Here is a 23,366-nt window from a genome sequence, read left to right on the forward strand (position 1 = left end):
TGGCAGATGGTAGCGTAGCCTTGTGGTTCAGGTGTTAGCTTGTTTCTCTAAACCAGCAGGGTTTGATTCTCCACAGACATATAATGTGTAAACCTCCTCTTGAATACGTTTCAGAGTAAGTAGGCAATATGTATACTGTACATTTCACAATAATATTTTGAAATCACTTAATCGGAGGGACAAATCGTAATAACCTCCAAATTAAACAGTCAGTTTGTCAACCATATTGCAAAAGGTATGCAAACTATCATTTTTGAGAAAGCCAAGTTAAACTCTTTTACATTCCTTGAACATATATCAAAATGAAACTTGATATACATTTGTATGCCATATTAAGCATATCAGTATTTTCACTCCAGTTTTTCTTCCATCTATCACCGAGCACAAAATACAGAGAACGTATATCAAATTGCAAAGGACAAATGAATTTGTCTTAGTGTTAAAATGCCAAAGTTGTGTCCTTTCACTTTAGGAAGATTTAGGTACACCTGATAGTACATTTCTATCATCTGACAGAGGTTCACAGTCACTGACCCTTCAGACAAGGAAGTATTTAACATCCTATTTAATGCCCAGTCCATTACATGTAGATTGCAGCATGGTACAATTTTCAGAAAAATATAGCTGCAGCAATGGTGCGCCTAGTGTTCTCCAAGATCCACGGCAGTTGGGTAGCCTAATGGTTAAAGCATCTACTTGTCAGGCCTGAAGACCTGGGTTCGATTCCCCACATGAGTACAATGTGTGAAGCCCATTTCTGGTGTCCCCCGCAGTGATATTGCTGGAATATTTGCTAAAAGTGGCGTAAAACCACACTCACTCACTCTGCAAGATCCAATAGAATAAATAAAGGAGTCCAACTCCGCCAGAACAAGTATAGATTGCTACAGAGCTAGGAAAGCTAAATTTGTTCTAGGCTCCATGTTTTTATTTTGTAGACATATAAACTAAAGGAGATCAGTATACTTCTAGCACCTAATGTCTACAATTCTACTAACCTTTTCCACAAACTGATTGTTCTAGCGAGCTAGAGTTAAACTGCATCAGTATATTAGCCCCATGTTCAATACACATCGTTCCACTGTCCTTGGAGTCACTCAAACTGTGAAGTAATGGGAACACTTTCCCTGATCCCTCACACACACCAGTTTCACACTTGACCTGGGTGCAAGAACTCCATCAGTAATTAATCTGCCCTTAAGCATTCAACCATGATAGCCACTGACCAAGCTTGACCTGTCAGCACGGCAGTGTAAAATCCCTTTCATTCAATTAACAAATCAAATGGTACTAAACCTACATCAATAATCTGAGATGACATTCGTGTAATTCCATATAACAGCTAAAGAACCATTACTGTCTCTTGTCTTTTTGCAACCTGATCGGGAGACAAAAAGAACGAAAATCTGTTCTTCTGGATATTAGAATTATTGTTAAGGCATGCCAAAATAATTAACTGTTTTACAGATGTGTCACTTACAGCAGTCTGCCTGATGTACAACAGCTCACTAGTATAGAATACCCATATTTAGCCACACCAAACATATTACAATAACATCAAAGATGCCATCTGTGATGTGAAGAGTCAACACCACATCTTGTGACATAGCGAGGTGGTGGGGTAGCCAAGTGGTTAAAGTATTCACTTGTCATGCCAAGGCCCGGGTTCGATCCCCACATGGGTACAATGTGTGAAGCAAATTTCTGGTGTTCCCTGCCATGATATTGCTGGAATATTGCTAAAAGCGGCGTAAAACAAATCACTCACTCATAGCTTCCAGCAGCTGTACCCATGACCTCTATTACTGGGAACACTTGCCTGCAAGTCAGGACTTCTGACAACACGTCTCATCTTACCGGGCCCTATTCTGAGTCATAGCGCCACTGATATTCTGAAACGTTATTCTTATTAATATTCCACAGAAGAAATTTCATTGCTACTCACAACCAGTGACATTTTGATATCGGACATAAAACCTTATTAAATGATTTTGTAATAGGCCAGGCAGGGTCATTTAACCGACCTAATCTAAACACAATCTTAAATAACATATATTTTCCAGAAACAGTGGGTCATAAACCCATCAGACTGTTTCCCTTTGAGCTGTATACAAGTTCTTGCACAACATCTATAATATCAAACACACAACATTCAGAATACTACAGTCATTACACTTCATCCTGTGGAGTAGCCTCAGGCATACAGCATTTATTCCACATCCACACTAATCCTTCGTATTACATTGGTAACATACGCCTGCCTACACTGAAGGAGATGGATAACAGTTCCGACAGTTACTGGTAGACTAAGCATCCCTTTGCCACACATGCTGATCACTTCTAATAACCAGCACATCAGTTCGACCACAGTTTGATGATTCCTTTCCCTGTGTGGTGTGGCATTATCTCAGCAGGCCAAACAGCGAACTGCCAGCCATCAAAGAGGCACTTTGTGGACAGAGAAATATAGATTATTAATGTCCTTTAGGTAACGAGTACATTTCACATGGATGGACTGAAACCATATTATCAAGTCTCCAGATTTCAACAAAATCATGTCTTTAATGATTCTACTTAAAGTGAACAAGAAATCTCTTCACACTTGTGTCATCATTACAAGCCTTTCCAAGCATTCCTCAGATGATTTTGCAGATTGAGGGGATTTCTCATCTTAATCTATGTATCAAGGGCATTATTAAGATCTAACTCATTTTCCAGCAGTATAACACAACTGATGCTGGAGTAGGTGGGGTGGGTTAATAGAGCGAGTAATGACCAACGCCATTAGTTACATATCAGGAGCAATCCGTGAAGATCTCAGATAGAATTATCTTCAGCAACCCATGCTTGTCATAGAGGTAACTGATGGGATTAGTGGTCAGGCTCGCTGACTTGGTCGACACATGTCGTCAATTCCTAAGGGGCAGTCCAATAGCCTGGTGGTCAAAGTGTCCACTCATCACACTGAAGGTCTGGGTTTGATTCCCCACACGGGTATAATGTTTGATGCCCACATCTTGTGTCCTCTGCCATAACATGGTTGGGATATTGCTAGAAGCTGTGTAAAACTAAACTAACTCACTCACCGTATCTCATAATGGAATAGATAGGTGCTCATATTACTGGATTGTCTGTGAAGACTCAATTATTTACAAAGCAACACCATACAGTTGGAATATTTCAGAGTGGCGCGTTAAACAATAAATCATGAAACATAACACACATCAACAAGGTAGATCTTGGCTGTAAAAACATCCACATGGCCAATGTGACCTTCTCGTACCCACCGGTGAAGGTCTGTTTAGAATGAACCTTCAGTAACCCATGCTTGTCGTAAGAGGCGACTAACGGGATCAGGTGGTCAGGCTTGCTGACTTGGTTGAAATATGTCATCGGTTCCCAACTGCACAAATAGATGCTCATGCTGTTGATCACTGGATTGTCTGGTCCAGACTCGATTATTTATAGACCGCTGCCATATAGCTGGAATATTGCTGAGTGCGGTGTAAAAATCAACTCACTAACTCAATCTCATACCCATTCCCTCTTACTGCAAGAAAACACCACAAGATTAAGATAGTCCCTGAACCATATTATTTTCCCTACAGCCTTGCCCTCCCTGCAGTGCTAAAGCCCTAAAGAGAGATAAAAGAGATAAAATAAATGAAGCAAGACTAGTGAATCTCGTCTCCCTCGGGCTCCTTTTAAATTTAAATGGGTTTATATGTTACACTCCAGATTATATATATTCAGAAACTGAGCATTAGTCAACAGTTAAGAGTGTAAGCGAGTTAAGTTTTATGCTGAACTGTCCCACACATTTCGATACTTCCTTCACATATCGTGACAGCTTAATAGAGAGGCAGCCCCACATGATTAAAATACTTACAAACATGTATATAGTTCTGATAAACCAAGGATTATAACACATATGGGATTCGAACACATGATCAGCAGATCCTGGTGACAATAAAAGGCAAAACACACCTAGAAAAACAGTTACCTGCTTGAAACTGAACACTTAATTAAGATATATCAAATACACACTCACCATTAGAAAGCCGTAAAATATGTTATGCATAACCATGCATTAGCTTTAAAATGTCACGAAAAACAAACATTCAACAAAAAATATTTGTGTGATTGAGAAAATGAACACAAGGCCAAAGACAAAATCACAATCTCCAGTACACTTATTGATGTTCATAATGTCAGCTGTAGGCAATCAGTTCTATATTACTGAGCTATCTATGATGGCAGTGCTGGCTGTTAGTGCCAATCAACATAAACGGGGCAGACATGACATACAGACAGCTCCCCTTCAAACGAATGCCTCTGGATATGGCTTGTATTGGTAAACAATCCAAGATTTTGGTTATTCCAATCCATTGACACATGTGAAAGAGAAGCTGTTGATTCCAATAATACATTTCTACTTCCACTTTCAAAATACAACCTGTAAAAGAGGACGTACTTAAAAGTTTTGAAATTCAAGATACTGATACAGTGATATTTCATAGTCAATTTAGCTTTCCAATATATCATGTTTTGAACATACATACATAATGAAAAAATGAGGAAAACATTGTAGTTCACCTGAAACAGAAAACTGATGTCAACAGGAAAGCATCTAACACAGGTTGACAGGAAGGCCACCATATACACACTTGTCAAAGGCCTTCATATACACACTTGCTAAAGGCCACCATATACACACTTGTCAAAGGCCTTCATATACACACTTGCTAAAGGCCACCATATACACACTTGTCAAAGGCCTTCATATACACACTTGCTAAAGGCCACCATATACACACTTGTCAAAGGCCTTCATATACACACTTGCTAAGGGCCACCAAATACACAATTGTTAAAAGGCCTTCATATACAAACTTGCTAAAGGCCGTAATATATACACTTGCTAAAGGCCACATATACACACTTTAAGGCTTTCATATACACACTTTTTAAAGGCCTTCATATACACATTTGCTAAAGATCTGATATTCTGCTGATATTGTCTAGAAATCTATACATTAAACTTGACCTGTTTCCTTAATGCTTTGTTAAAGGGGTTGAATTCTAAACCACTTCAACGAAAAAAATCAGCTCCATTGTCCTTCAAAACAACTGACATTTCAGCATTTAAATATGCATGATATACATATTATCCTAAAATCTCCATGTCCTGAAGAGAATCAATCCACCATTAAACCTAACACAGGAAACAATGTGTTCATCAAATACCAAGGAAAGCATTCAAGTCTACACAAAACGACTGGATGTCAATATAACTGACAGGAACTTTGAATACTCTCATTATTCTGAATCCAAAAGATATATAAACCCCATCAAAATATAACAAAAATACATCTCAAAGCTACCAACAATATATTGATGTGATGCAGACTTCTATACTTGTGATGTTTCGACATACAAAGAGTATCAAAGACAATAAGTTGAATTCTAAAACTTCTTTAAGACCACTAATCATTATCTGTACTATAGTCTATCTCTCGCACTCCTCTCATATCAAACTATATAGACTTACTGATAAGTTTTCAACAGTCGCACAATTCTCCTTCCAGATAGCACTATAAAACCAGCTTAAGTCTGGGCTAGTACAAGCAGTCGCACATACACATACACACGCATGCACGTCGTCGTATGAGCAAAATATTCTCAAGCACGACGTTAAACCCAATTTCACCTCACCTTCCAGATGAAAGAAATAAAATCATTACTTGAACCGACCAACATCAATAATTCTGCTCACCATTAAATATGCTTAACTGGAAATGTTGGAACTTTCAAGATTAATCTTGGTATCGATATATCCATTCATCACAAATTTACACATGAAAATATGATCTGACAGTCAATTAATCTTTCATGTTTTAACTCTGTATCAATTTTCAAAAAGTCATCTGTCTGTTTTGCAAAAATCTGGCTTGATAACTATTTATACCTACTGACTCTAGCATTACCTGATTGACTTTCCTGAAACAATATACTAAATCTGATTACCTAAAATAAACACTCATCTAAGTTAAACACAGATTGATTGATAGGAACAACCACATTTCTTAGATAAGTCTGTTTCAGTCCATGTACTACATTTTTTTCGCATCCACACAGCCATTTTTGTAATAAAGCTCTCAATGAAGCAAGTGTAGATTTCCTCTGGTTCGGAATCTCCATCTCACTGGGGCTCCTTTTCAGTTTAAAAGGAATCGTTTGTTTCTATCAAATTATACAAGCGTGTCCGGTAATTCTGCGCAGCTGCAATAGCGTACTTCCATATCGAAGGTAAACATCGTCTGCTACCATATTTACGCTTGAAATCGGGACCTTTCTACAAGGGACTGGCTTTTAATCACTAAAGGTAAGTAAATAACAGTAACTGACAGATAAATTGACAGTTTTATGAAAATTCGTTTTCATCGGACTTTTAAACCTTTTTCTTCATTATTCATAAGTGGATTTAATATGAAACATTCTTCCTTACATTGATGAAGTGATTTTTGAAAATAATCTGGCTCTAATACGCTTCCATACTTCGGATCTCCAGCTGGATGTTATACGCATCAGTTGCTGCGCAGAATTACCGGACAGCAAGCAATGTCATCAGAACGCCGGTAAAGTCAACCGTATGGCATAATGCAATGTTAGAATCTTATAGTCGTCAATAAAACTTATATTTCTAGGTAAATATGATGCATACCAGCATGTTTAGTCACGTAAACCACAAAAAATAAGAGACGTAAGTTGCCTTGTTGCGATTGAATCGTGTGCTAAGGTGCTCGGAATTACCGGTCGGCACTGTATATATACAGCGACTGAACAGAAAGGGCTGGGCTGGGCGTAAGGAAAAATGTGGCTCAGGGACTGTGAGACAGACTACAGGACTATGTGTTAGGCCAATTTCTGGTGTCCCTGTCATGACATTGCTGAAATATTTCTGAAAGTAGCGTTAATATATTCATCACCTTAATATTACATGTATCAAGTAGCATGAGGCAATTGTATGAGTGAGTGAGTGAATATTTATAACATTTATACATTGTTGTTATGTTTGATCATTCTTGATCATTCTTTCAACCAGACTCCTGACATTACAACTGACACATGACGTCCATTCAACATAGGTACAAAGAAGCCTAAGCGGGCAAATGGGACTCAAGACAACAGTGCCAAGAGGGTATCCTCCCTCTTCTGAAATATTAATTATTTCAGATTACCTGCCAAGCAGATTGTTTCAAACATGTATTGACACACTTCCCAAAGGTATTTCTCTGTGCTAGTCATGCAGACGTCCTGTTTCTATGGTGCAGTGGATCTAAATGCAATTTTGAAATTTAACAAGCGGACAGAATACCAAAGCCAGTTATTTCAATACCTCAGTTGTTCTTTCACCAGCTCAACGAAAAACCACAGATCAAACTTGTTCCTGAAGAATTAACCTGTTTCATTCTCAGCAAGTAAACAAAGAACACAAATCTTCAAGTCAAGTAATTATCCGAGCCTAAATGTTTTGCAAGTTAATCATGGAACAAGATCACCTGTGATGGCAACTCAAATTGGATGTCATGCCTCTGTTCTTTGACATCCCAAACAAAAGAATATGTTGAAAATCAATATCAACTTGACACAGATAGCAATCAAAGACTGTGCATGTTTAAGATTAAACCCAATACCGGGCTGGGAAGCACCATTTTGTGCATGTCAGCACCGGATCTGGTGAACGCATGAAGACAGAACAGACTAACATGAACACGAGCATTAGTGACGGGTGCGATACCAGACAATATGCACTGACAATGTCATAATACTAATCACATCACTCATACGCTTACACCCTGACAGTTGATTGATCAAACATCCAGACCTGACTCCCTGGTTATAAATACCCCCTGCTCGGATCATGACACGCTAATTAGGGCCCCTGTCTCGCGCCTGCTGGCCCTAGCCATGGACCTTATATATGTTGAATGGACACAAAATATTTGAATGAGTGCATTGGGTACTTTAATGCTGGAGTTGCTACTCTTTCAGCTATGTCATAATCATGCCTGACTTGTGTGGCACAAAGTCTGTCAGTAGCTTTGCGGTCTTAAGGAGAAGGTATGAGAGTTAATCTATAGTGTATGGCATTCTGACTAAAGAGAGAGCCACGTAGACAGTCCGAGAGATTACCTCGGTCATTTTCTTGGCCATGAAATAGTCTCTCTTACAGACCCAAGAGCATATGTTTAATATAACAATAGCCCCAATCCTCTTCTCATCCTCATTCCAGCCCCTGGATGAAGAGTCCTTAATACTTGATGGTTTTCTTTCTAGAACTATCATTGGTCTCCACAGTGCCGTTAACAGGCAAATTGGGGAAAATACTTCTTGTATGTAGAAATGGATATTTTCTTTCATGTATTTGGAAGTATTTTAACATTGCGTGTCTTTTCTATATTGTTCATGTTAACAGTGAGACACAGAAAGCTGATTATTTGACAAAAACTAATTGACATTGATCAGGAAGTGTTTATATCCAGTTTGGGCATATTTACTGACACATGCTGCAGGTGTAGATGAAGCACTGTTTGGAAGGGAAATCTAAGAAATATTAGATAATAAGATAATATTGTTTGAACTTAAGGTCTGAAGATTCACTCTGCAGTGTTGCACCTCTCACACATGCTCAACCCTTGAAGATCCGGGTAAGAATTTGCCTTCAGCAGCCCGTGCTTGTCCTAAGAGGCAAGATCGGGTGGTCAGGCTCACTGACTTGGTTGACACATGTCATAGTATCACAGCTGTGTAGATCGATGCTCATGATGTTGATCACTGGATTGTCTGGCCCAGACTCGATTATTCACAGACCAAGTAATTTAGCTGGAATATTGCTGAGTGTGGCGTTAAACAACAATCCAACTCACACATGCTTCAAGTACACAAGTAATTTAAAATGATAATGTTTCTAGGCCTGGCACCACCATGCCTCACCATAAAATTCTACCAAAGTGGGATACACAAGCAAGACCTTCTTCACTTGGGGCTTTCCTCCAACACCATGTTGACAAGCTGTGATATATCTAGATACTACTTAACCAAACTATACTTACACACTCACTATAACCAGTGACTGAGAAACTTGGTCATTAAACATCATAATAAATTTACATTTTACAAATCATCACACCATGAGATATCCTGAACTGCTTTGAGCTTCCCCATGTAGACGTCTCAGAGTCCCTGAACTGCATTATTGTCCCTAAACCGCATTATTGTCCCTGAACCGCATTATTGTCCCTGAACTGAATTATTGTCCATGAACCGCATTATTTTCCCTTCTGCCCAGCCGTCTGTACAATGCTAAAGCCCTAAATGAAGCAAGTCTAGATTGCATCAGGTTCTTAATGGCCCATCTCACTGGGTCTCCTTTTCACCTAAAAAGGAAATATTATTTCCATCAAAGTTTTATATATATTTAGAGACAAAGCATCAGTCTATTCCCCTAGACTTGCACAAGTCTCTAATTTAATAATTAAAGTTTAAATGGCAATTTCTGAAAAATATAAATAACAGACTGCCATCCTTAGATGTACTTTCTCCTTGTCTGGACTTGCCTCTTTAAAGGATAGAATTACTATACATACATGGGCTTAGCATTCAGTACAGCCTTGGAGCAAGGCTACTATTCACCTTGCTGTACCATGTGGTGCATTAATCGTGGACAGCTCCTGTTCATACCGAAGTTCTACATGAAACTGGCCTCAATGCTGGTGGAGGTGTGGACACAGTGCCAGACTATCGAGCCCTGTCCTTCAGTATTTGCCATCAACAAATGTGGAGCAAACATTACCAGCAAACGGACTATGATAACCGAGTCAACATCAACTCATGTAATTAGCATTGTTGTCAATATTGGATTGATTTTCTAAGTTTGTGAGGGGAAATCGTTGTTATTGAGTGTCAGCAACCACACTGATGTGCTGGATTACAATGCCAACTGGACTGACAGCAATATAAATATAACCTATGTTGGTTGCAGTAGTGTAATCAACTGGGTTTAGACCCGGTGATGTTCAAAATAATGTTGTTATTATGATCCTTCAGTACACCTGCACTCAGTTGAAACACTGACATGTTGTATTACATCGCTGTCACCTGGTCTCTGTCCCATAGGGGGTAAGCCCTGTCTATGCTCAACCGGAAGTTGGTCGTCATCAACTACCATTTCCCCAATGGGAAGTCGATCCCGGTAGAGAGTGAGTCCCAAGCTTTGTAAGATTTTGATATTTCCAAGAAGAATCAGAAGAGCCAAGAAATCGACCACTTTCAACGTCTTTCTGGGGAAATGGTAGTTGATGAAACCCAACTTCCGACTGAGCATAGACAGGGCTTACCCCCAAGGGCTTACCCCCCAAGGCTTACCCAACTTAAATAAGATGTGTGTGATGAGACAGTAACTTACCAACCATGCTGAAATCTGACAACCTACATCTTTGTAGCAGCACCACTAAATCTCAATGATCCTACTTGGCCTCAATCCATACCTTTTTGACACCAAGACCAACTGGTTAATACCAAACCACATCCTACTTTCATGCCCAATAGGTTTGAATTCACATTTCAGCACATCCTAATTTCATGCCCAATAGGTTTCAATTCACATTTCAGCACATCCTACTTTCATGCCCAATAGGTTTCAATTCACATTTCAGCACATCCTACTTTCATGCCCAATAGGTTTCAATTCACATTTCAGCACATATTACTTTCATGCCTAATAGGTTTCAATTCACATTTCAGCACATCTTACTTGGCCTCAATCCATACCTTTTTGACACCAAGACCAACTGGTTAATACCAAACCACATCCTACTTTCATGCCCAATAGGTTTCCAATTCACACTTCATCACATCCTACTTTCATGCCTAATAGGTTTGAATTCACATTTCAGCACATCCTACTTTCATGCCCAATAGGTTTCCAATTCACACTTCATCACATCCTACTTTCATGCCTAATAGGTTTCAATTCACATTTCAGCACATCCTACTTTCATGCCCAATAAGTTTACATGACAGCAGATCCTGCTCTTGTGCATACTAGGTTTACAATAAGGCACATCCTGCTCTCATAATAAAAGAGTTAACATTACAGCACATCCAGCTCTCATGCCCAAATGTTTACTTTTGGGTTTATCAATATGGATCATAAAGATCAACAATGGATAACTGAATATCGATCTATTGTCAATAAATATTCGAGTAGTAATTTGAAGCCAAAATGCAAAAAATTAAAGAATTCAAAATATTTCACACCCCTAGTGAGTGGCGACATGTTTATGTTTGAACTGATAAAAAAACAGAATCTTGAACATAACTTTGAAGCAGCCCATGAGTAAAGTTCTAACTTCGTCTATTGTATGAGTAAATTAAAAATTTATTGCATCACAACAGTTTGTGTATAATATTATACACGACACAATTTTCATAATGATAATCACTAACACTTTTTCCATCGACAGTATTCTGATTATGAAACTTTGAGTCAGCCCTTCATTCTGCTCTTATGATGAAGAGGTTTACATTACAACCTGCTGGCATCCAACTCCTGGATGTATCAACTGACTTAATCTGTGTTTTCAGATCACCTTACCTACCTTACAGGATAAATTTAGTTCCATATTCACTGATTTTTGCATTTCATTCGAAACTTTATGAACTTTTGAAAGTGCATTTATAAAGTTCAAAATTAAATTTCTAGAGATATTTCTCACATTAGTTTTGTCAAAGTAAAACGAAAATGAATAGATCAACCCTCGATATTCTAGTGAAAGTTTAGTGAGTGGACAATAACGAACATTTACTAAACATAAGGAGATACATTGGTTCAAAGAGTTACCGTATATTACCGTAGATAGGCCAAATTTTGAGGAACAAAAAATGTAGCCTGTCGGGGGTCAACTTATCTACGGGTAACACTTTTGTCCAACATTTTTTTCTGGTGACCAGTAAGAAAACGACTTTGTCAGTGAAGACGTCAAATTTGCAATTTAACATCACTAGACAAGATTATTTACTTTACTTTCGTTACATATCATTAACATCTGAAAATATATGATGCAGGTCTTGGGTTGTGGTGTCATGGTGATCAGTAACTGAAGGATTGAAACTTTCTAGGGATCAATGACAGGATCAATTAAACTATTTATGTTTTGCACTTGTCCCTGGGTCATTGATGAGATCAATTAAGCTATTGACATATTGCATCTGTCCATGGTTTGATGACAAGATTAATAATTTCGATCAGTGTATTGCATTTTTCCAAGAGTCGACGACAAAACATCCATGAAGGATTAGAATATCAACAGTTGTCAATACCAAACTACAATATGAATTCAATACATGAAATTATTACTACAGCCAGCAGGTTCTGTAGCTCACTTGAATGAAGAAGAAAACTTGCTGGCCAGGTTTTAAGTGGGGCTGCAGTTTCAGAGCCACCACTGCTTGAACAAATTGGTCTGACAGCGGTGGAAATGAATGTCAAGTATTAGCTACAGAGTCTGTGGTGTCTATGGAGATGTTGACGATGCATATTGCAATGCACAACAAACAAGGGATGGAGGACAAACAGGTTATTACACAAGCTGGGCGGTGGGGTAGCGTAGTGGTTAAAGCGTTCGCTCATCACGCCCGAAGACCTGGGTTTGATTCCCTACATGGGTACAATATGTGAAGCCCATTTCTGGTGTCCCACGCCCTGATATTGCTGGAATATTGCTAAAAGTGGCATAAAACCTCAGAATAAAGTGATTATGTATGACTTACAAAGAATGTTTGAGGCATTTGATTAACTTCAATTTTTGTAAAGTGATCAGGTGAAGACCTTATGTATTATTTAGCCCAAGCAATTTAGTATTCAGCAGAAAGGTTGAAAGCCGATATGAACAACTTATACCCAGCGGCAATTAATTAACTTCTGTGTTAAAATCATTAAGTTTACATCCCAATACACCTCACAACACCAAATATATCTGCTTCAGGTGAACTTTACACCCATTGACAAATGTACACAAACTGCTTCAAAAACAAACAATGCCTCTTGTGAGGATTTCTTTTTTGAAAACGATCGCCACACTAAATGAAATTTTAAAAAAAGGCTTTTAAAGCAATTCACAATATGCAAGGAAACATATGTAAAAATCTATTCATATCTGTAAAACTCTTTCAAATATTCTTGTCATAACCGTTAGAACATCAACCCTGCAATCTCTGAGTTAATCTATTAGACTCCAAATGATACTCATACCAATGCTATGGCATCTGTTAATTCACACAAATTGGTCCAGACACATTCCATATCAAACTTTTTGCAAACAACACTTACAATTTATGAGGAAGTAATGTCATTTTAACGAGTAGCTTTCACTCCATGAGTTTGGTCAAACAATGAACTGTTGACTTGTCAATCAATATTGTCTGGTTGTGTTTGAAATCAATGTTAAAACTGCTCCATAAACGGTAACAGTCTGTTTATCTCTATAGTCCTTAAATACTATAAAGCATGAAACATCATACAAGTGTTCACAAACAATCTATTTGTATTCTTAACTGGCCATATTTCTTGATAGAGAATATCAGCTCAAGTAGTTCATATAAAATAAGTAGCTTCAGAACATAGCCTTGTGCAACTCCTGTTTGTAACTGTAATGTAAAAGAACAATCACCTTCCACTAATGTGTTTGCCTTGAACATATTCTGATTGCCTGTGAAGCAGCACCCATCTATCTGCAGGAATAACAAGCACTTGGGCCTTATATACTCCGTCAGAGCGATCACGTGTACAAGAATTTCAATTTACGTACCAATTCCCATCTTCCAATATGCAACTCCATACATAATAAATCCTGAGATTCCAGTCATAAAGATTATTTTACAGGTCTTCACACACTTGGTTTATATATCAAACCACGACCTTCAAGATTTCTACCTCTTAACAATACCCTGTTATAGATCACATATCAATAATTTATAAGAGTACTAGATTGATTTACTGTCTCAATGGTATAATGCAAAAACCCATGGAGGCTGAAAGGCAGCTAATGTGACATAGCAGGACAATGTGTGTATCAGGATGATGGAGGGCCATGAACGCAGCCTTGTCATCTCTTACAGCTCAACAAGGGACTATGGGGGGCCCAAAGGTCTCAAGCTCTGTGCATTCCATGGCCTGCTAAGATGCATTCATCAAAGGATCAATAACCAGATTTCTACCAATTATTATCCAAGTTTGAAACACACCCTGTTCATATGTGCAACATGGATAGATTTAAGAGGGATGAGTGGCCCAGTCGGCTAAGCTGCTGCCATTTTCTGTTGCTTCCGTTACGTTAGCAGAACAGAATTCAAAGATTGAAATCAAATCCATGTTTCCTCTTTCCAAATGTCTCCCTTGTCTTCAACTGCCTGTGTGCAAGGTGTCATCAAAGTGTATAAATGTTTAAGACCTGGATGACTTGGATGAGGCTTAACTTCTATAAAGAACTGACATGCTGTGGTATAAATGAATATATTACCGCCCAAAGAGGTGTTAAATCCAACTTACCTAAGAAAATATTTACACCACTGCCATAATCTAGCAGCTAACGTGGGAGCGGATGCAGCTTGGTCACGGAGTTATCACTGCTTGCTTATCATGTGCATGATCATGTCAACACTGCATTAATGTTGGAAGAACAGCTACACAGTGATTATATATGTTTATACATACACATTATGATCCACTAATTAGCTCTCTATATCCAGTGCAGGATTCATTAATGCAGTATTTTACAAAGAGCAAATGTTTATAAAACAGCCAACAGAGTCCAGCAAGCAGTTCAAGTCTAATGCACAGCCGTAGAAATTAACCTGTACAGTTTTCAGGACCAAATAGACATATTTCACCAGATACTATTCACTAATGCTTAGTCTCTGATATAAATGAAATATGTATAATTTTGATGGAAACAAACAATTCCTTTTAAACTGAAAAGGAGCCCCAGTGAGATGTAAGATTTAGAACCTGAACCTGGGAAAATCTAGACTTGCTTCAATAGAGCTTTAGCATTGCAGACAGGGCTGGGTGGAGGGAAAACAATGCAGTTCAGGGACTGTGATAGTCTGTCGTACAGACCCTGAAGTAAATATATCCAAGAAAGCCCACACAAGTCTAGAAAATGTGGCAAGTCTAGATTTCCTCAGCTTCTGAAAATGAAGAAAGTCTCAGGGCTCCTTTTCATTATATTTTTTTTTTTTACTATGAACTTTTTTTCAGTAAAATATGTTCATTTCAGAGACTAGTTGTTAGTCTAGGACTGTGAGACAGACTAAGGATACCACTGCAAAGCCTGTAAGTCCTACAGGGCCTCTATGCCTGGAACACCAATGAACTCGCTGACTGAGGCTGGGGATATATCTCAGCATGTGTGTATCAAAGGGACATATTTCCTGTGAGCAATCTGACAAGTGTGGGTCAGCCAGCCACTTATGGTCAAAGGCACCACCAACAAATCAGGTCAAATGTCATACTACAGGAAATAAAACAAATTGCTTGACAGTCTGCTTTGATGTGAAAGCGAGGAGGGTTTCAGGACAAATGTAGAGGAAAGATCACTCTATTCTTTCTCCCAGACCCTAGAGAATAGTTTAAATAGGAGTGTCAGCTCTATTAAATTGAAGATCATAATTAAGAAATGTCTGCAATCTGAGTGAGTGAGTGTGTGGGTGATTAGGCAGGTGAGTGAGTGAGTGAGTGAGTGTGAATGAGCAAGTGAGTGAGTGAGCTAGGATCCATTACATAAGTGAGTGAGTATGGTTTTACAGTGCTTTTAGCAATATTCCAGCAATATCACGGCGGGGGACACCAGAAATAGGCTTCAATAGGGAATCAAACCCGGGTCTTAGGCGTGACGAGCGAACGCATTAACCTCTAGGCTACCCCACCGCCCCCATTACATAAGGGAATGATGACAATTATTGTCACAAATCAACTGATGTTCATCATCTTCAACTTAAAACTTGAATTCAAACTATTACTCCAAAATACGTCGGCTTCTTACATGGAAAAAAAACTACTGACTGGACACAGCACTGGTACTGGAACCGTGACATACATGAATACACATTTCCCTCATCAGTTTTGATCTTCGTCCAGCTCCAATAAAGTAAATACTGTTATTGCCACTACCACAACATAAACGTAATTCAGGCGAAAACAGTGATATAAGTGATACAGTTCCCAATCCAGATCAACACCACCGAGGACACAAATTAAATCCATCTTGTTTTGACTAAATCCACCAACCCACCAGGAAGCCGTATGAAAATATTGGTTCTTTTCCCCAACTATCTCAAACTGCTGTTGCTCAGTGAATCAAGCATCCTGCGAGAGTTCCATCAAACGGAACTACCGAGTCGGACCAAGCTGAGGATTCTTGTTAATCGTCCTTGTCACATGCATGGTCTGTCAACATCATCTAGATGGACCCGATTTGAAGAGAGTGATGGTCCTGACCCACAGTCAGGATGCCCGACCCATCCATCACACCCTATCAGAATTGATTTGGTCGTGAAAAATGATTATTGATCCGATAACGCCACATTGATGCCTAAAAAATATGTGTTTTGTAAATGACAGGAAACAAAGTATACACTGTCATCACCTTGCTGTACCCAACTAATTATCTACCATAACAATTCCCTTAAGTCAACGTGGCAAGCAAACAAACATCATCTGGAACCCTTCAGCAGCTACATTATGTCCCTATTAATACTTCATTCATTATTAAAACAAATTATTATAAACAACACCATATTCAGCGCAACTCAGTTTTCACAAATCTCTTTTGTCCCAGACATTTTCAAGTTTTGTCATACAGATTATCAAAGATGGTGCCGAGTTGCTGGTGAACTGACTGAATCAATCAGCTGCTCACTACGGCTGTCACAAATTCACTCACATATTCGATAAATTAAACCATATTCTTTCATGAATTCAGTATATTATTTGTGATCAAGGGAATCTAATAATGAATTTTTTTAAAAGGAGTGGGTTTTTTTAAATTTGGGTGTTATTTATCAAAGCAAGATATACAAAATGGAATACATCCACACTAGGCAGGAAAACAGTCAACACCCTTATATATTTGGTGTTAGAGTAATGTGGTCACTGGTCACTGCCAAGATAAAGTATCACCGTCAACATGATCAACACATGTCAAAGGGGGATGGTGGGTACAGTGGAGGATCCAGAGGGGGCAGGGGGTTCAAGGGGGTTCGACCCCCCTTTGAAAATGACTTAAGATCACATTGAAGATTTTTTTTGCATTGGCGGAGCCAATGGGGGGTTCAGGGGGTTCGAACCCCCTGAACCCCCTCCTTTCAAAATTCCTGGCTCCGCCTATGGGGTAGCCTAGTGGTTAAAACATTCGCTCGTCATGCCGAAGGCCCAGGTTTGAATCCCCACATGGGTACAATGTATGAAGCCCATTTCTTGTGTTCCCCAGCGTGATATTGCTAAAAGCGGTGTAAAACCATACTCACTCACTTACATGGCAAAGGATATATAACCTTATTAAACAATTTGCTGAGTTGAAACTATACTTCATAACATGCAACTAAAGATACAGAGTGAGTGAGTGAGTTGAGTTTTACACCACACTCCGCAATATTCCAGCTATATGGCGGCGGACTGTAAATAATCAAAACTGGATCTTCCAATCCAGTGATCAACAGCATGAACATTGATCTACACAATTGGGATATGATGACATGAGTCAACCAATTCTGCGAGCCTGACCACTCGATCCTGTTAGTCACCTCTTATGACAAGCATGGATTAGAAGAAGATCAATTCTAACCAGGATCTTCATTTGTCAAGTGTTGTAAAAGTGATGGTGAAGGAATTCACTTCATGCATCACAAAATGGATGTCTAGTTAACTCCCCGATCAGAGATGATATTGTGCAACAGATCTATGACATACAAGAAATAGCAACATTGTCGACATGACAAAAGAACACAAACTAAATACTTTCAAAGCTAGGGTATCCTTAATTGGAAATTTCAGTATCGATGTATCAGGTCAAACGTATTATGATGCATAAATGAATCAGTTAACACAAAAATTAACTATTTTGAATGTGTATAGATAAAACAATACCAAAATAAACCTGAAGTTAAAAAATGTAATGCTAAGAATTAACAAGGCTAATTCATAAAATGTTCAGGATGGAATTTCTTTGTCCAAAGATCATGACAATCTTAGTCAACTTGATATACATAAACATTTTTGTAGCGTTAAATTTAGTCTCAAAATATAGAAATTGATATTGTCATCTATCTGTTTATCTATCTATCTGTCGGTCTGTCTGTCTGTCTGTCTGTCTATATTTCATGACATCCCAAGTTAGGGTCATTCTAGGGGCCAGCAGAGATCCAGACATGTGAGTAGCATGATTTGTCTTCGGGCCGTTGATTCATGTCTGTTCTTATTTGTTCTGTCATTATTGATTCGACTGTTTTGTTTTCCCATGTCTGCTTACGTAATAGAATACCAATATTAACTCATTAAAAATACATCAGAAAAATCGTTTGGCAATTAGAAACATAAATATGTGACTGTCTTTCCTTTGATGTGTGCCCATTCTTTGGGGAGGCAATATTAAATCGACATTTGTGACATTCTGAATATGGAATCAGTCCATGTACAACCCATAATCATAGAGTAAAACCTCAGAAGTGAGGTCTTACTGCAGTTGCTGCTTGGCAGCAGGTAGATAACAAACTAGAGGCTGATAGTATGATCAATTATCTACAACGGCATCCATTCAACAACATCACATACCGCGGATTCATTTTAGTATACACTTATCAAAAATATCTGGAGATTCCCCTGAGGCGGAAAATAATATTACTGGACATATTGAATTTCATATATCAGCCTCTCAAATACCTAGTAGTTTCTTAAAGCAGACAGAACGAAATTGATAATGATTATTTCAAGATGTCATATGTTGTAACTGAGAGAATATATTTCAGCTCTTTACTATGGACACAATGACACGTGAAAATAGATCCACAATACAGACATGCCACCCAGGCAGAATCAAAGGTGAGTTCATACAACAGAACATTTAACTATTTGTTGCTTCAAATAATAATCATAAAAAAAGTAATAAAAACTTTCTCTTAATCATACTGATCTACAAGAGTCCACTTAACATTTAGCCACTAGGTCATGGGGTCAAGGAAAATGAAAATGAACACTTCCTGTTCAGATACAATTTCAAAGAATTCACTTACATGAATATTTACAGTTATTCTTGCAGTGGTCTGCATTAAGAATGAAAGTCAAGGGGTCATAAGAAAACTGTAAGGGTCATTAGATTAATGTAATACCTCGAACCTCAAGATCACCTCAATATATGTATGGAAACAGAAATGTAAGATTGTATACAATCTAACTGATTTGTGACATAAAAACGAACGCCAGGAATATATATCAATTTCATTCGACAAACTGACAATTCCAGTGATAGTTGTGATCAATCAGAAGCGGTACATCTGGTTATAGCATTCACATCAAACACTATGGTAGCATTGAACACTTCACACAGTACCTGAACAGTCTTGTGAAAACAGGACTTTCCCTCATACCAGTGGCTGGAACCACTCGAGTCCAGCAACTTACTGGATCAAAAGAAGACTGACTATGCCAGAGTACATCTCAAATTGATCCAATTACTTCGAAACATATGACAAGACTGATTGATTGTGTACAACTCATGTGTAGACTTCACCTTGGTGAAGATCAGCCCTGGGAAGACAGATACACCTCGAGGTTGTGATCAATGCTCACATAAATCCCCAAAACAGACCCAACACGACCCAAAGTCTCTAGTCAATTTATCACAATTGTATTATCAGAACTTACATGACAGAATTGATCTTGGGTACAGTCCCACACCGACTCCAGTGATAGACCATGCTAACAAGCTACGAGTCTGCTTGGTGTGGCTCCACACAGCGGTAGGAAGTGAGCGAGCGAGCGTACACATGGAAAATAAAAACAGGAGGGATGTAAACAATGGGCAAAACAGACTCACCAACTGACAGTTGTCCAGTCCGCAGTCCGAGCTCAGGCCACACTAACACATTCACTGACTTAGTAGGACAATTTCCGACAACAGACCACAATCCTACAATCCCTGGTCGGAGAAGGAAGTCAAGTCACCTTCCGGAGTCCGTCTGCTCGAGTCGAGTCCGTCTGCCCAACAACACAGGCGGATGATCTCTATGGAATTCTGTGGCAGTGTTTTTCTTGATGCTACATTATCCAGATGTCTTCTCCTGAAAAGATCACAAGTTATGGAGCAATTCTCCTTGGCAGACAGTAGAAATTACCCAAAACTGCAGCACAACACTCAGAGTTCACTTCATTACTCACAGCACATGGTCCGTGACCTCTGACCCACAACACTGTGTGCAGAATTACACACTGGTAATAACTGACCTTCTGTCCCCTCCCAGTGTAAATGAGCAGGATTAGGTGGTGAATGGAACACCTCTCTCAAGCTGGACCAGTCCACTGACAAAAGGGGGTGACAGAAGATAGAAATACTGGCTAAGGCAGGATGCAATGAAATCTGTTCCCTCGATATAACACAAAAAAAACACAATAACAAATGCTGAAGCAACACTTTACTTAATAAGTTTTCAAACTGACACAATACTAAAAAAGAAGAATACAACTCAATGAAATTTGAATTGATGAAAATATCTACAAAACAAAATGCGTTAAAGTGAGGGCATCACAAAGAATGGATCACCTGGGGCAGGTTTGTTTCTTGTGATGATTGACAAGAAATTAGTCATAAAGTTACCAAATGCAGCTCTTGTTAAGCTATTTCTATCATGTTCCCTCAAAATGATTAAAGGCACACTGGCCACCACTGCTTGTGTTAATCTTAGTATCAGTTTTTCTTTAATAATTCAGACAAAAATAGCTGTAATCGGTATTGAAGCGCTATTAGAATTTACCTCATAATTGCCCCAGCCTGGGTTGTGTCAGGACTAGTATTATATTCCCGATAATTTCAGTATCATGTTTCCAAACTGACTTGCTGACCCATATTGCTTGACAACCTTTGTATGTCAAGCAAGAATCTTAAAATTTTATGAGAAATGAGACAATGATACTCACAATTGCCAACAAAGGTGTATTTTAAACATTGTTACGAGTTGAAAGCAGAATAAACTTTTGTGTTACTGCTTCAAGTCATAAAAATTATTTTGCTGAAGGGAGAAAAAAGAAGAAGATATTTTTCAGGACATCCTATGAGCAATAGTAAATTGCCAGTGACACATAGTCCATTTCTTATGTTCATGCATGGAAAAATGTCAAAGTGACATACTAGCTACTCAGTTGTACATTTAGAGGTTGCAAACATAAATTTGATACCTGTAAATAGCACGGAATTAGAAATAAAATGGTTTTTGGCATTTATTTCGTAGCTTTGAACACAACTAAAGTTTGATTGTTAAATATTCTATGACAATCGTTTTTCCCAACTTTTGTTTTTAACACTTTTTGTAAAATAATACGAAATAGATGAGTTTACAGGAGAGCAAATCATGTCATTGTTACATGCACCGCCGCCATATAGCTGGAATATTGCTGAGTGTGGCGTAAAGATAAACTATAGCATGCACCGCCGCCATATAGCTGGAATATTGCTGAGTGTGGCGTAAAGATAAACTATAGCATGCACCGCCATATTGCTGAGTGTGGCGCCATATAGCTGGAATATTGCTGAGTGTGGCGTAAAGATAAACTATAGCATGCACCGCTGCCATATAGCTGGAATATTGCTGAGTGTGGCGTAAAGATAAACTATAGCATGCACCACCGCCATATAGCTGGAATATTGCTGAGTGTGGCGTAAAGATAAACTATAGCATGCACCGCCGCCATATAGCTGGAATATTGCTGAGTGTGGCGTAAAGATAAACTATAGCATGCACCACCGCCATATAGCTGGAATATTGCTGAGTGTGGCGTAAAGATAAACTATAGCATGCACGCCATATTGCTGTGAATATTGCTGAGTGTGGCGTATAGCTGATAAACTATAGCATGCACATGCACAGCCATATATAGCTGGAATATTGCTGAGTGTGGCGTAAAGATAAACTATAGCATGCACCGCCGCCATATAGCTGGAATATTGCTGAGTGTGGCGTAAAGATAAACTATAGCATGCACGCGCCATATAGCTGGAATATTGCTGAGTGTGGCGTAAAGATAAACTATAGCTGGAATATTGCTGAGTGTGGCGTAAAGATAAACTATAGCATGCACCACCGCCATATAGCTGGAATATTGCTGAGTGTGGCGTAAAGATAAACTATAGCATGCACCACCGCCATATAGCTGGAATATTGCTGAGTGTGGCGTAAAGATAAACTATAGCATGCACCGCCGCCATATAGCTGGAATATTGCTGAGTGTGGCGTAAAGATAAACTATAGCATGCATGCACCGCCGCCATATAGCTGGAATATTGCTGAGTGTGGCGTAAAGATAAACTATAGCATGCACCACCATATAGCTGGAATATTGCTGAGTGTGGCGTAAAGATAAACTATAGCATGCACCGCCATATAGCTGGAATATTGCTGAGTGTGGCGTAAAGATAAACTATAGCATGCACCACCGCCATATAGCTGGAATATTGCTGAGTGTGGCATAAAGATAAACTATAGCATGCACCGCCATATAGCTGGAATATTGCTGAGTGTGGCGTAAAGATAAACTATAGCATGCACCACCGCCATATAGCTGGAATATTGCTGAGTGTGGCGTAAAGATAAACTATAGCATGCACCGCCGCCATATAGCTGGAATATTGCTGAGTGTGGCGTAAAGATAAACTATAGCATGCACCGCCGCCATATAGCTGGAATATTGCTGAGTGTGGCGTAAAGCTAAACTATAGTATGCAAATGAGATATAATTTCCATAGGTTCACATACATAATATTTTTTATGAAAAACATCATGTACCATTCATCCTTAATTTTTTTTATCCTAATTGATATACAAAATAATTGATTTAGGGATTTTCTCCTAACATTTTTCATGCCTGTCCTCTTGTTGAAAGTTGACTATTTGTATGTGTTCATTCATAGCTTTCATTGTCAGTTGTACAATCACTATGGCAATGCACGTACAAATGCATCTTCCTGTCTGAACAGTGCTGCAGGTAGTTGTAACCTCCCATTGTTGATTGTTACACAAGTTACAAAATGTTTCTAAAT

The 23,366-nt window shown here is 38.7% G+C and overlaps 1 protein-coding gene across 6 annotated transcripts in view; it reads right to left on the bottom strand.

Annotated features, from left to right (window-relative positions):
• LOC124260854 (zinc finger CCCH domain-containing protein 10-like) overlaps positions 1 to 23,366 on the bottom strand; it is a 292,806-nt gene that overhangs the window by 134,893 nt on the left and 134,547 nt on the right. The window contains exons 1-2 of one of the 6 annotated variants that reach the window (XM_046695171.1): positions 20,561 to 20,577; positions 20,154 to 20,397 (exon numbers count right to left, since the gene is read on the bottom strand). The exons of 1 other annotated variant lie outside the window; for it this stretch is intronic. The gene's annotated coding sequence lies outside the window, so the exon portion shown is untranslated. 4 more of the 6 variants (XM_046695170.1, XR_006894195.1, XM_046695169.1 and 1 more) reach the window with 4 other exon arrangements.

Source organism: Haliotis rubra, unplaced genomic scaffold, assembly GCF_003918875.1.
Source record: "Haliotis rubra isolate DU_JTF1 unplaced genomic scaffold, ASM391887v1 Scf78, whole genome shotgun sequence".
In the NCBI taxonomy this organism is placed as follows: domain Eukaryota; kingdom Metazoa; phylum Mollusca; class Gastropoda; order Lepetellida; family Haliotidae; genus Haliotis; species Haliotis rubra.